The following is a 13,928-nucleotide window of genomic DNA, read 5'->3' as shown; positions in this document are numbered from 1 at the left end:
GAAGTTCTAGGGTGAAAGTGATGTATCTGAAAATTTAAAGAGAGAAAATGTAAATTAGAAATTTTATTTAGTAATAAATCAAAAGGGTAAGAATTAAGTAAGTTGTTATATTAGGTAATTTATCCAACTAAAAGTGGCTATTAAATGAATCAGCAAGGCCGACTGGCCATTTCATGAAATAAGTTTCAAATGGCTATTTTTTATGACATTTTTTTGGCCTAATGGTCAGTCCATGTTATTTTTCCTATTTACAAATGAAGGAGTAATGTACTAGTGACACCTGACTTGCTAAGTCCGTCCCAATATTATCATTAAAAATCTTGATAAAAATACACATATAAACAACTTATAACCCTTATAACTAACTTTCTAGACTAAGTTTTATAATTACATTTTATAGGCAAAAACAATTGATGTTTAATTGTATATATTCAGGAATTATGCAAAAAAAAAAAAAACAGTAATCAGAGATAAAAAGGAAAGTTCAATCAATTTTCTTAAATTTCTTCAACTTCTCCACATATTTCTCCTTCATAACTAAACATTAAATTTCATTTTTATGGATCTTTCGAAAATGGAGAATTTTTTTTCTTAAGATTTGAAATAAGAAGTAGAAGATATCAATTCATACAATTGAAAACAGGTAAAATCTCTATTCAAAAATATGTAAAAGAGAGTTTATGAAATACTTTTTTCGGAAAAATACGTTTTTGAATTCATTCTCGAATTTGTATATGTTTTCTGAATTCGAATAACAATTACAACTATAAATTCATTCTTATTGAATTTTTATATTTTTATTACTATGTGTATAATAAAATCAATTTGTGTTTTTCCTCACAAATCATTAAATGTTTGAAAATCTTGATTTTACTAAATTACTTTTGAATTTAAATTTATTTACAATTAATTATTTGTATTTGTTTGCAAATTATATGTAAAAATGGCACAATTGTCCATTATTTTGAAGCATCCTGATGTATGAAACGTTGATAACGAATATAAACAATATTGATTGGACCCAATTGCAATTGAAGAAAGTGAAAAGCATGAACAATTATTTCAATTGATTGGTAATCAACTTTCTATTGGCTTGAATTTGAAAATATTAAAAATAGAGTATAAAGTTGATTTTAGTAGTAAATGAATGGAGATACATAATAACATGGATGTGACAATGTACAAAATGGTACGTAAAGAAGAGAAAGATTTTGAAAACTATCCATTATGTGTTTTTGTATTTGATAAAGTTGCTGAACAAGAAAAATCTAACAAGAAATTTAAAGGCGAGAGGTCTGATTGCGAGTAGAGTTCGGACAGTGTTGGAGTTGATGTTAATGATACAAATGACCAAATTGATGCAGATCCTATTGAACAGATTGAAGTTATTGATATAAATGGATAATTTCAAATAAATTTTTCAGACCTAATCATAACAAAATTTTGATTGATCAGGTGTATACGAAGAAAGCTATTTTGAAGTTGGTGATGACGCAAGAGCAATCAAAAACAAATTTCAATTTAATACGATAAAGACAAATTTAAACAAATAAATAAAATTTATTTAAAATCATGTAGGTCAGCGTATTTGTATAAGTATGTGATTCCGTACATGTTTGTCTACTTGTATAAGTTTATATATGTTTGTATATTTGTATATGTAAGTATATTTGTATATATAATTATATTTGTATAAGTATGTATTTCGTACATGTTTGTATATTTGTATAAGTTTATATATGTTTGTATATTTGTATATGTAAGTTTATTTGTATAAGTCCTTTTTATGTTTGTACATTTGTGTATGTAATTGTATTTATATAAGTATTTGATTTCATACATGTTTGTATACTTATATAAGTTTATAAATGTTTGTGTATTTATATAGAATATTTGTGTAAGATTTTTTTACTATTGTACAAAATATTTATATATGTAAGAATATTTGATTGAGTTTTTTTTTATGTTTGTACATTTGTGTGTGTGCGTGTGTATGTGTGTGTGTGTATATTATTTGGTTGACATATGTATTTATATAGCTGTCCTTTTTATATGAATATAAGTATATAACGTGTTACTGTATATGAACTTGAGTATATAAATATACATACACAATTTGTCTGTATAATTTTTTTCATATGAAAATAAATGATGAACATCACTTATAAAATTTTTAAAATGCATTTATCATATGTGACTCATATTAGTTGATCCCAAAACATTGTATATACATTAAAATAACAGTTGAACTGGTTTTTAACTCAAGTGATATAGCGCAACGAAACATTTGCAACTGAACCCATGAATCTGGCATGGTGACGTACTGAGCAAAGTATGTACGCATAAATCTTCTAAGCTATACAGTTGATAACTTTTGTTTTAAGGTATCAAAAATCATTCTCTCCATGTAACACGCTATATGTGGGGACTTCTTAGAAAGATCAATAATTGCAAAAATGTTATTCTCTTGAATCAAAAATATAGATGAGCAGGAAAAAAAACACTATACAAATTTATTATATTATGTATATAATGCCTTATCCCTGAACTAGTTATACATATTTACATCTTATACATCATAAAAGATGTATATATCATATTCTGTATATTAAACTAATTAAACTGTATATATGTCATAACACATACCAACTGTATAAATGTATATTCATTATAATGCTAAGCTGTATATATATATATATATATATCGAAGAAATGTATGATTGTAAACTATATATATGAATTTGCACTCATTCTAATATAGTTTTGTGACTAAACTGTATATATGTGTATGCATACTAAACTGAATAAATACTAATCATATTCGTCATTAAACAAGTACATTTTTAGTCTCGAAACATATGAAATACTGCATAAATATATATATATATATATATATATATATATATATATATATATATATATATATATACAGGATAAAACACTTTTACTAAGGATAAACACTTTTACTAAGGATAAACACTTCATTCAATCAAGCATATTCATCATCATTACATTCCATAGATAAATCACACGACCTCTAAATAGACTCTTCAAGTAAAAATTCAACTAACATGACTTTTTATTTCGGTGATAGAGATTTCAATTTGCCAAATTCTTATCATTAAGTGCCCGTCACTTTTCAGTCATGTCCCGACTTTCACTATTCAAGCATACAGAATCAACTTAAGGCACATTGTTAACAAAATAACTTATACAATAAAAATCTTTCAAAGATAGGTCACATCACATTCTAAAAACTATATATATATATATATACACACACACACACACACACTCTAAAACGGTATATATGCATATGTATTATTTATTTCATTTCAGATTAACATTGATTTTATTTAACAAGGAACTTATCTACTCCATCCGACTAGTTTCTAAAAAAATATATACTTGTTTGAATATGTATATAAGTATATTGAACAACAATGTATATTGAACAACAATTTTATTTCATGAAAATATAAAGCTACCTCGTAACCATTGTCAACTTCATTACTCACCCTTTTAGATTGAGATAACTTAGAACATTTTGCCCTTTCCTCTTTGCTAGAAGGTGCAAAATCCTTTCTATCATAAATTTATGTTTACAAATATACATAAATTCAATAAATTTTTAAGTTATCTGAATCTAAATTTATGATTGAAAGGATTGCAAAATATAAAAAAAAATTAAAAAATTAAATCTAATATCAAAAATACTAAAAGATTGCCTCAAATCTTCAATAATATCCTAAACAAATTTTATGTGGTGATAAATTCGCAAAAAAGGTTCTTCAAAGTAAAATCAATGATGGTATTTTGTGATATTAGAGTGATTTTGAGAGAAAAATATGGAGAAAAAAATTGAAGAAGATCTCTTGAAGAATCGTGTAATATGATATTGCCAATGTTGTCGTTTCTTCAATGTAAAACTAAGGATATTAAGTGATTTAGAGAGAAAAATAAGGAGAAAAAAATTGAACAAGATATCTTCAATAATAGTGTGTTTTCATGTTATCATTGTTGCGGTTTTTTAAGCCAATAGAATAGAGAGGAAATAAAATGAAAATACCAAAAATAAATACATGAGAGAAAATTTTTGTAAATATAAATCTTAATATATTTATATATAGGGCCCCACAAAAAAACTGATTTTAAACTACCAAATGACTATGAATTGTAATTTTTTAAAATATTAACCATACCATGTAATTAATATAGTATTTTGTCTATAATATGTAATTTTTTCAATTAATTTGCAATTACTTTTTTTTTTTCACTCAGATGTGACATTAAGTTATTTTTTTTTGTGAGTATTGCTTCTATTTTGAGGCGGTACTTAATTTTTTCCTTTCAAATTAGATATCTTTGATTTTTGTTTCTGCTGCTCACTACTCATTTATTTAATGATCAAAATTTATGAGTTGAAGTATTCTTAACTATGACCTAATTTTACTAGGCTTAATTTTCAAGAACTTTTACTTTGTTCGAAATAAGTTGTGCAATATTTAATTCGCATGACATAAATACAGTGAACTTTTTCTTTGTTCATAAAAGTTCTTTAAGAATAAGTTATGTCTCTTAACTTATGCCTCTCTTGACATAGTTTCAGAAAGAACTAAGAGCATAACTTGTTATGATACAGAAATATAATTTTTTGTTTCGAATTTTTTTTTCATATTGAAATATTTTCGATCATTTCTTTTTAACTTAAAATCTTGAAGGACAAAAATTGAAGACAATTTACTTGGGGAGGAAAAAAATTAAAGTCCACCAAAAATAGAGATATCCGTGAGAATGACCCATTAAGTTACTGAAAAGGTAATTAGTTTTATGTAAGTTCATAAGACCTAAATCATAGTATAAAAATAGTGAAATCCTTAAACTAGAATGTGATTTCTGGAGATTAAAATTCAGAATCAACTGGCATATTGAGGGGTTGCCAACACCATATTCTTTCACACTACTACTCTGAATAGGAGAAGAAAGAATAAATAAATTCCCTCAAATATGAAGAAGGAAACTGAATTTCCACCCAAGGGGACATTAAACTCTCCATACAGTCCTTCTATAGAAACCTCTACACCACTAATCATACCAGCTCTAATAAAAATTCCAAAATAACCCTTCCTCCAGAGGTTCTATTCTTGATACAACCCATAACCTCCTTAACAGCATTCCTACAATCACTAAGATTAGAAAGGTCATCTTTAGTTTTAAAGCCACTAAAGCACCACAGCCTGATGGTCTTCACCCATTTTTTTCAAAAATTTCGGGACTCCATCAACCTTCAACTTCTTTCCTTCTGTACCAAGGTCTTATCTTTTGAAACAATGGAAAAAGAGGTAAATAACACCTATCTCTGTCTAATCCCAAAATGCTAGAATGTCGTTACTTTATAGAATTTCAGACCTATAAAACTATGTAACACTCAATACAAGATCATTATCAAAATAATTGCCAACAGAATTAAACCCCACCTCTCCAATATCATTGGCCCTACCCAGGCAGGCTTTTTCCCCAATAGAAAAGCCTCTAACAATGCAATTATTGTTCAGAAATTCATTACTAATATCCAAAGAATGAAAGGATCTAAAGGGAACATGATCCTTAAAATTGATCTGGAAAAGAATTTTAATAGGATTAAATGGTCTTTCATCAGACAAGCCCTTCATTTCTTCAACTTCTTCCTAAATTTTCCAAACTAATCAAGTTCTGCATCTTCGCCACTTCTATCTCTGCCCTAGGACTATAACTCTTTTCTTCCAGCTTTCTAGAGGTATAAGACAAGGTGACCCTATTTATCCTGTATCTTTTTTCTTTGTATGAAGCTCTTATTCAGGAGAATTAAGTATGAGGTTGATGTCCTAAACTAGACTCCAATTGCAATAGAAAGAAAAGGTCCTAAACTATTCCATCTTTTCTTTGCAAATGACTTGACTCTCTTTACTAGAGCAAATGCAAAGAATTGTGAAACCATCAAAAGGACTTTGGACAGTTTCAACTCTTTCTATGATCAAATGATTAACAAAATCAAATCCAAAATTGTCTTTTTCAAAAATTGCTCTCATGCCACCATTAACACTCTTACTTTCAGTATAGGCATCCAAGCAAGAGACAACTTTGGAAAATACTTGGGGTTTTCTATCTTCCACACAACCCCCATCAATGCTAATTTTCAATTCATTATTGACAATATGAAAGTCAAGCTTGCAAGTTGGAAAACCAAATTCCCCAATCAAGCCGGTCGGACTGCTCTGGCCAGAGCTTTCTTAAACAATATTCCTAATCATGTGATGCAATATATAACTCTACCCCTTAAGGTCACCAACTACATTGATAAGATTCAAAGGAACTTCAAATGGGGTACCAGTGACATAAAAAATATACACATGATAAGTTGAGATGTAGTCACTATACCCAGGCACATGAGGGGTTTAGGAATACATAAGTATGAGAATAAAAACACCACTATGAACACTGCTCTAGCCTGCAGTCTTACTAAAAATCCCCAATCCTATTGGTCCAGGATTTTAACCAACAAATATAATCAGAACACTACCAACCTCAATATCCCTATACAAGAGGTGTCTAGAACCTGGAAGTGTGTCATCAAGGGACTAAGGATCTGCAGGGAAGCATCCTTGTGGATCATTCACAAGGGAGACAAGGTGAATTTTTTATTTGACAAATATTTTCCAAGCACTGAGCCTTTAAAGAACATCATTCATGGTCCCCATGCCTAACAACCTCCTTCATACAACAATCTCTGGCCTTTGGAATAATGGCACCGAAGACTTCTCCCTACTTTTTGTATTACCTGCCTCTATCACTCTATCCATCTCGAGTAGCTTCTACCCTACTATAAATTGCACCTCTTACTACCCCATCTAGGGACTCACAGAAAGTGAAAATTTCACTAGCAGCAGTGCCTACAAGCTCACAAGCTCTAAGAACCAGCCTGTAAATATCAAGAAGAATTTTAGCTGGATTTGGTCTATAAAGGTTCCCAAAATAGAATACTTTCTCTGGCTCTTCAACCATAATAGACTCTCCTGTAATTACACTTTTAATAGAATGTGGTTACCTATAGAACCTTTTGGAAGCAATGTAACAATCACTTTGAAGATACAATCCATATATTCTAGCACTACCAATAAACTCCTCCTATGTGTGACTGTATGTTCACAAAACTTAAATGTCCTACCCCCATCCTTCCCAATCTCACAGGAGATAATCTTCTTAAAACTGTATGAAATTGGTCACAGAATAGAACTTTTGATCAACACATTCCCTGGAATTTTTGTTAGCTTTCTGCCTATAGGAAATTTGAAAGTGTAGAAATGAAAGCCTTTTCAATAACCTCAATGTCTATCCATCCTTTAAGGCTGATTATGTAATAATTGTGGAGTATACTTACCTCCTATCCAACTCATCAAACGCTACATCACATATTTCCACCATTTCTGTTAAATGGAACCCACCACCCCAAGGTTTTTACAAACTTAACACTGATAGGGATTGCCTTAGGAACCTCAGAATTAGAGGTATAAGAAACAACATAAGAAATAACAAGGATGAATGGGTTCTAGGTCTTTGCAAAGGCTTTCCTACTGCAATCAATAACCAAATGGAACTTCTTGCCCTCCTTGAAGGCCTTAAACTCATAGAAGACTACAATCTTCTCCCTATTGAGACTAATATTGATTCCAAGAAAGTAATCCATATGCTTAAAACTGGTAAATTACACTATAACCCCATTCTTAATGTTTGTAGGTATGTGCTGAGTAGAGTGGGACATCCACTAGTGGTGCACTATATTAGGGAACAAAATCAAGTAGCTGACTTGCTAGCGAAGGAAGGGATGTGAAGAAGGCTTTTTGAAAACTCTAATGCTTTGGCAGTTCCTTGAGGATATGCACTACAACAAATATAGGCAGACATTCTAGAAACTCAATATACTAGGAAGCTTAAATTCTACACTAACTATCAAAATTCTGATACTTCTATTTTTGAGCCCGACTAGTGAGTCGGCTATGTTATGTATTAACTACACTCTTTTCTTTCTATTAATTTTATCCCTGACTATCCCCTAAAAAAGAATATTAAAAGAAGGATTTATTCTGCTAAAGAACTCTTATATTTTTATGTCATTGAATATTTTAAAAAATATAATGTCCAATAATGCAAAATGAACTTCTGTTATTTTTGTTTACCAAATACAAAAACCTTTGTTATATTTGACTCGCTATGTGTAGCAGACGTAATTGACTAGTTATTTTTGTTTGTTTTCCATGTTAATATGCAAAACTTCATATTCTTTCGATGACCGTAAATTATGGGGACTCTTTGTTAAATAGACCTTTTAAGCCTATCTTTTAATTAAAGGACTATAAGTTTTATTATTTAGGGAGATGACCCATTTTTTAAAAAAATCGATTATCAATCTGACAGATTTATTATCTGTTCGACAGATATAATGACAGATCAATTATAAATCTAACAAATCGATTATCGATCCGACCTATATATAGACAGATCGATTATCAATACCGACAAATGAGAAAATAAAAGTAGTCCAATATGCTAATTGAAAACTTGAAGAGGGCAGGCCATTTTGCTAATTGGAAATAAGCCTGTCAAACGGGCCGGGATGACCCGGCCTGGTATGACCCAGCTCGGTCAGCCCACGGGCTGTAGGGTCCTGGGCTGGGTTATTTTTTGTTTTGGGTCTGGTTAACCCGGCCCGAACCAAAATCGGCCCAAGCTCGTCGGTTAGCCGGCCCGACCCAGTTAATTTTTTAAAAAAATTGGATTTAATTAAAACTTAGTTTTAATATATTATTAATTAACTATCAAGGATTATTAATTTATATATGTGTATAAAAATATTCTATAGACTTATATATTTAACGTATACATGTGTATATATTTTATAAATTAATATATAACTATATATATAATTATATATTGTAGTATATATATTGTAGTATATGTTTTATTTAAAGTAGTACATATATATTGAATGATACGTATATATGTGTATGTATCCTCTATGGACGTATATATTTAACGTATACATATGTATATGTTTTATAAATTAGTATATAACTATATATATAGTGTGTGTATATATTGTAGTGTATATATGTTGTAGTATATTTTAATTAAAGTAGTACATATATTGAATGGTACGTATATGTGTGTATATATCTTCTAAAGTAGTATATATTTAACGTATACATGTGTATATGTTTTATAAATTAGTATATAACTATATATACAGTTTGTGTATATATAGTAGTGTATATATAGTTAGTATATTTTATTTAAAGTAGTACATATATATTGAATGGTACGTATATATGTGTATATATCTTCTATAGACGTATATATTTAACTTATACATGTGTATATGTTTTATAAATTAGTATATAACTATATATATAGTGCGTGTATATATTGTAGTGCATATATATTGTAGTATATTTTATTTAAAGTAGTACATATATTGAATGGTACGTATATATGTGTATATATCTTCTAAAGTAGTATATATTTAACGTATACATGTGTGTATGTTTTATAAATTAGTATATAACTATATATATAGTGTGTGTATATATTGTAGTGTATATATATTGTAGTATATTTTATTTAAAGTAGTACGTATATGTCACAACCCAAAAATAAGGGTCATGATGGCACTTGTCGTGGCGTACCTTGACAAGTAAGCCTATCACCCAAACTGATACCAAAAGAAGAAAAGATAGAAATATCCCACGGTAAGACTTCTAGAACGAAGCTGAATCATATAAGTAATCATAACAATGTGGAAAGAACTTTTCTATCAATCATGTCCAAAACCAGGTGTCAATAGTGTAAGAACTACTAATACAATCCAAGAGTCAAATGCATAAAAAAAAAATAACCACAAAGGAATAATAATTATCTCCGAATACTAATAAAGACATAACAACTATAGAAAGATAGAGGTGAACTTCGGACGCATGAGTATCCAACCGCTACCTTGAAAGCTCCAACAAACGCCCGAGTCAATCAAGCTGAGGCGCACTCGACCTAAGACCTGCACCTGAGCACGGTCCACTTGTACTCAGTAGGTATCATAGGCCGACCAAGTAAAGTAGTAAATAAAGCATTCAAAATATACACTAAGGGCACGTCACCTGCAATCAGAAAATATCCCACAACGGTAGCCCACACCGCTTGCACTAACAGTTCTAATATATCTCACATATATTACAACAACACAGTATAGAACACAAGTATACATTATGTCACATATAAATAGAACAAGAGAGAACATGTAGATACAAGATCATCAAATACAAGTAAAGGAAGGTAAGACAAATACATAAATGACAAGTCAATAAGGCAATGCAACACAACATAAACACAATAAAGTAAGTGCAATATATATGATGATGATGATGCATGAGGTCGTTGCACAACCTCCGGGATCGTCGTACAATCCCCGTATACACCTACGGAGCTAAAGCTTCTCTACGTAGGACCCATGGGGGGTTTGTCAACCCGTATACAATCCACATATCTCATATCTCCTTTCTGGCATATCCCTCGGAAAGGGTTTTATAAGGTATTACAATATTTTTTAAAAAAAAGTGTTGCCAGTGTTTCTCAGATATTGCCACGGTGGTACCAATGTTTCATGAATGAGTATGATATAAAGATGTAATGCTCACAACCAATCACAATGAGCATTTCCACAACCAATCACATGATATATTTCCACAACTAACCATAATGATACATTTCCACAACCACATGAGCCAATATCACTTATTATTTTTGTTTCGTCCATAAATTTCCACATGTCTCATATGCCAATAAAGTCTGAATATAATCACAATACACCAATGGTACCACATTAAACAACACAATACAATTATTTACATGTATTCAAGGCTATTAATATCACATAAGACCCCACACGGTCAAACATATCACATAATATCTCAATTTCGACAATTACATCACATATATGCCCCCACATGGGCACAACACATAGATAACCATTTTTCATGATTAGTTCCCACCTTTAACGTGCATTTTGTATCATCATTTACTACCCAGCCTAGTCTGAAAGAGTTAAGTCATAACCTACCTCGAAAGCCAAAACCGATCCGCTTCACTTGAACCCGCGACCTTAATTTTCACGAACAATCTTGAACTCCACTAAAAATATAAAATATGAAATCTACGCGTCAATACAAAACCAACAACATTCATATTGACTATTTTTGGTTCGGGGTCAAAACGGACCCCCAAAATGGGTTTTCGAAAAATAAAAGAAAAATCAAAACTTTCTTTCAAAAATATGTTCCCCATATTTTTAGGAACATACAGCCGAAAAACCAAGCTAAATCAAGTCAAAAATGGAGTTCAAATCGAAGAAAAATCATGTTTGAGTTTTATCGAACAAAATCTTTGAAATCGGTTAAAATCAAGAATCGAAGTTGTTTTGAAAGTTAAATTGATGAAAAACTAGTAATTATAAGATAAAAAATATTATTCAAGTGAAAAGGAGTGAAATTTGGATTTAAAATCATGCCCTGTGATTTTTGGAATTTTGAGAAATTTATCAAGAAAGTACTAAGAAAAGGTTGAATTCTTGCCTTTAATCCGTAATAAAACCAAGAAAAAAGGCGTTAATCTAGCTTCCCAAGCTCCCACAAACTTCACTTATAAGCTCTCAAACTATTTAGGGTTTAACTATCAAGAGGCAAGATGAAAAATGAGCAAAATGGACCCAAAACTATTTATAAGTGCAGAAAATCTGCACTGAAATAACCAAAAAAAGGTGCAGTTTTTTTTGTTAAAGTCCACTCCGGACTTCAATGGGGTGTCTGAAATTCGTTCGAAGTCCGATTTATGCAAACGAATTATGAAACCACACTAAATTTGACGCTCCGAACGCATTGGAGATATCATATTTTTTTTAAAATATCGTTTTCATAAAGTCGACCCTCGAAATCCAAAATTATAATTTTTCAAATCGAGGGTCGAAATGAGATTTAAAACCCGTAAAATCATACCAAACATGCTAACACCCAAAAATCGACATTTTGGATCTGCTGGCGAAGTTGGATTTCCATCCGAGGTCGTTTTGAAAAAATGTGGGTCCCACTCCCATATTTCTAATATTTTAATTTTCCGATCAATAGGTCGAAATGAGTTCGGGTGCATCGGGACCCGAACCAAAGGTCTACCTAGCCTAAAATCGATATTCTGAAGCTGCTGGCATAGTCCGTTCAACCATCTATCGCACGGATCAAAAGATATCCACATAAGTCCCAATTAAGGTTCTTTAAGTCATCAAAACCCACAATATTGCATAAATGATACCAAAATGCATCAAAAATCATGCCAATCATTCCGACATTCCAAAAATATCATAATGCAACTATGGAGAGGGGTAAACAGTCAAATCACACAAAATCACAAATTTCACATATTTCATCAAATTTTTAGGTCATTACAGTATATATTGATTGGTACGTATATACGTGTATATATCTTCTATAGATGTATATATTTAACGTATACATGTGTATATATTTTATAAATTAGTAAATAACTATATATATATATATATATTGTAGTATATGTTTTATTTAAAGTAGTACATATATATTGAATGGTGCGTATATATGTGTATAAATCTTCTATAGACATATATATTTAATGTATACATGTGTATATATTTGATAAATCAGTATATAACAATATATATAATTATATATTGTAGTATATATATATATATATATATATATATATATATATATATATATTGTAGTATATATTTTATTTAAAGTAGTACATATATATTGAATGGTACGTATATATGTGTATATATATTCTATAGACGTATATATTTAACGTATACATGTGTATATATTTTATAAATTAATATATAACTATATATATAATAATATATTGTAGTGTATATATATATATATATATATTATAGTATATGTTTTATTTAAAGTATACATATATATATAGAATGGTGCGTATATATATGTATATATCTTCTATAGAAGTATATATTTAACGTATACATGTGTATTTGTTTTATAAATTAGTAGATAACTATATATATATATATATATATATATATATATATATATATTACATATATATTGAATGGTACGTATATATGTGTATATATATTCTATAGACGTATATATTTAACGTATACATGTGTATATATTTTATAAATTAATATATAACTATATATATAATAATATATTGTAGTGTGTATATATATATATATTATAGTATATGTTTTATTTAAAGTATACATATATATAGAATGGTGCGTATATATATGTATATATCTTCTATAGAAGTATATATTTAACGTATACATGTGTATTTGTTTTATAAATTAGTAGATAACTATATATATATATATATATATATATATATATATATATATATTGTAGTATATTGTATTTAAAGTAGTACATATATATTGAATGGTGTGTATATATGTGTATATATCTTCTATAGACCTATATATTTATTGTATACATGTGTATATATTTTATAAATTAGTATATAACTATATATATATATATATTGTAGTATATATATATATTGTAGTATATTTTATTTAAAGTAGTACAAATATATTGAATGATGCTTATATATGTGTATATATCTTCTATTGACGTATATATTTAATGTATACATGTGTATATATTTTATAAATTAGTATATAACTATATATATATATATATATATTGTAGTGTATTTTATTTAAAGTAGTACATATATATTGAATGATGCGTATATATGTGTATATATCTTCTATAGACGTATATATTTAACGTATGCATATGTATATGTTTTATAAATTAGTATATAACTATATATATATATAT

Source organism: Capsicum annuum, chromosome 1 (assembly GCF_002878395.1).
Source record: "Capsicum annuum cultivar UCD-10X-F1 chromosome 1, UCD10Xv1.1, whole genome shotgun sequence".
Taxonomy (NCBI): Eukaryota; Viridiplantae; Streptophyta; class Magnoliopsida; order Solanales; family Solanaceae; genus Capsicum; species Capsicum annuum.
The sequence above is the reverse complement of the archived record's forward strand: the minus strand, read 5'-3'. Positions refer to the sequence as shown.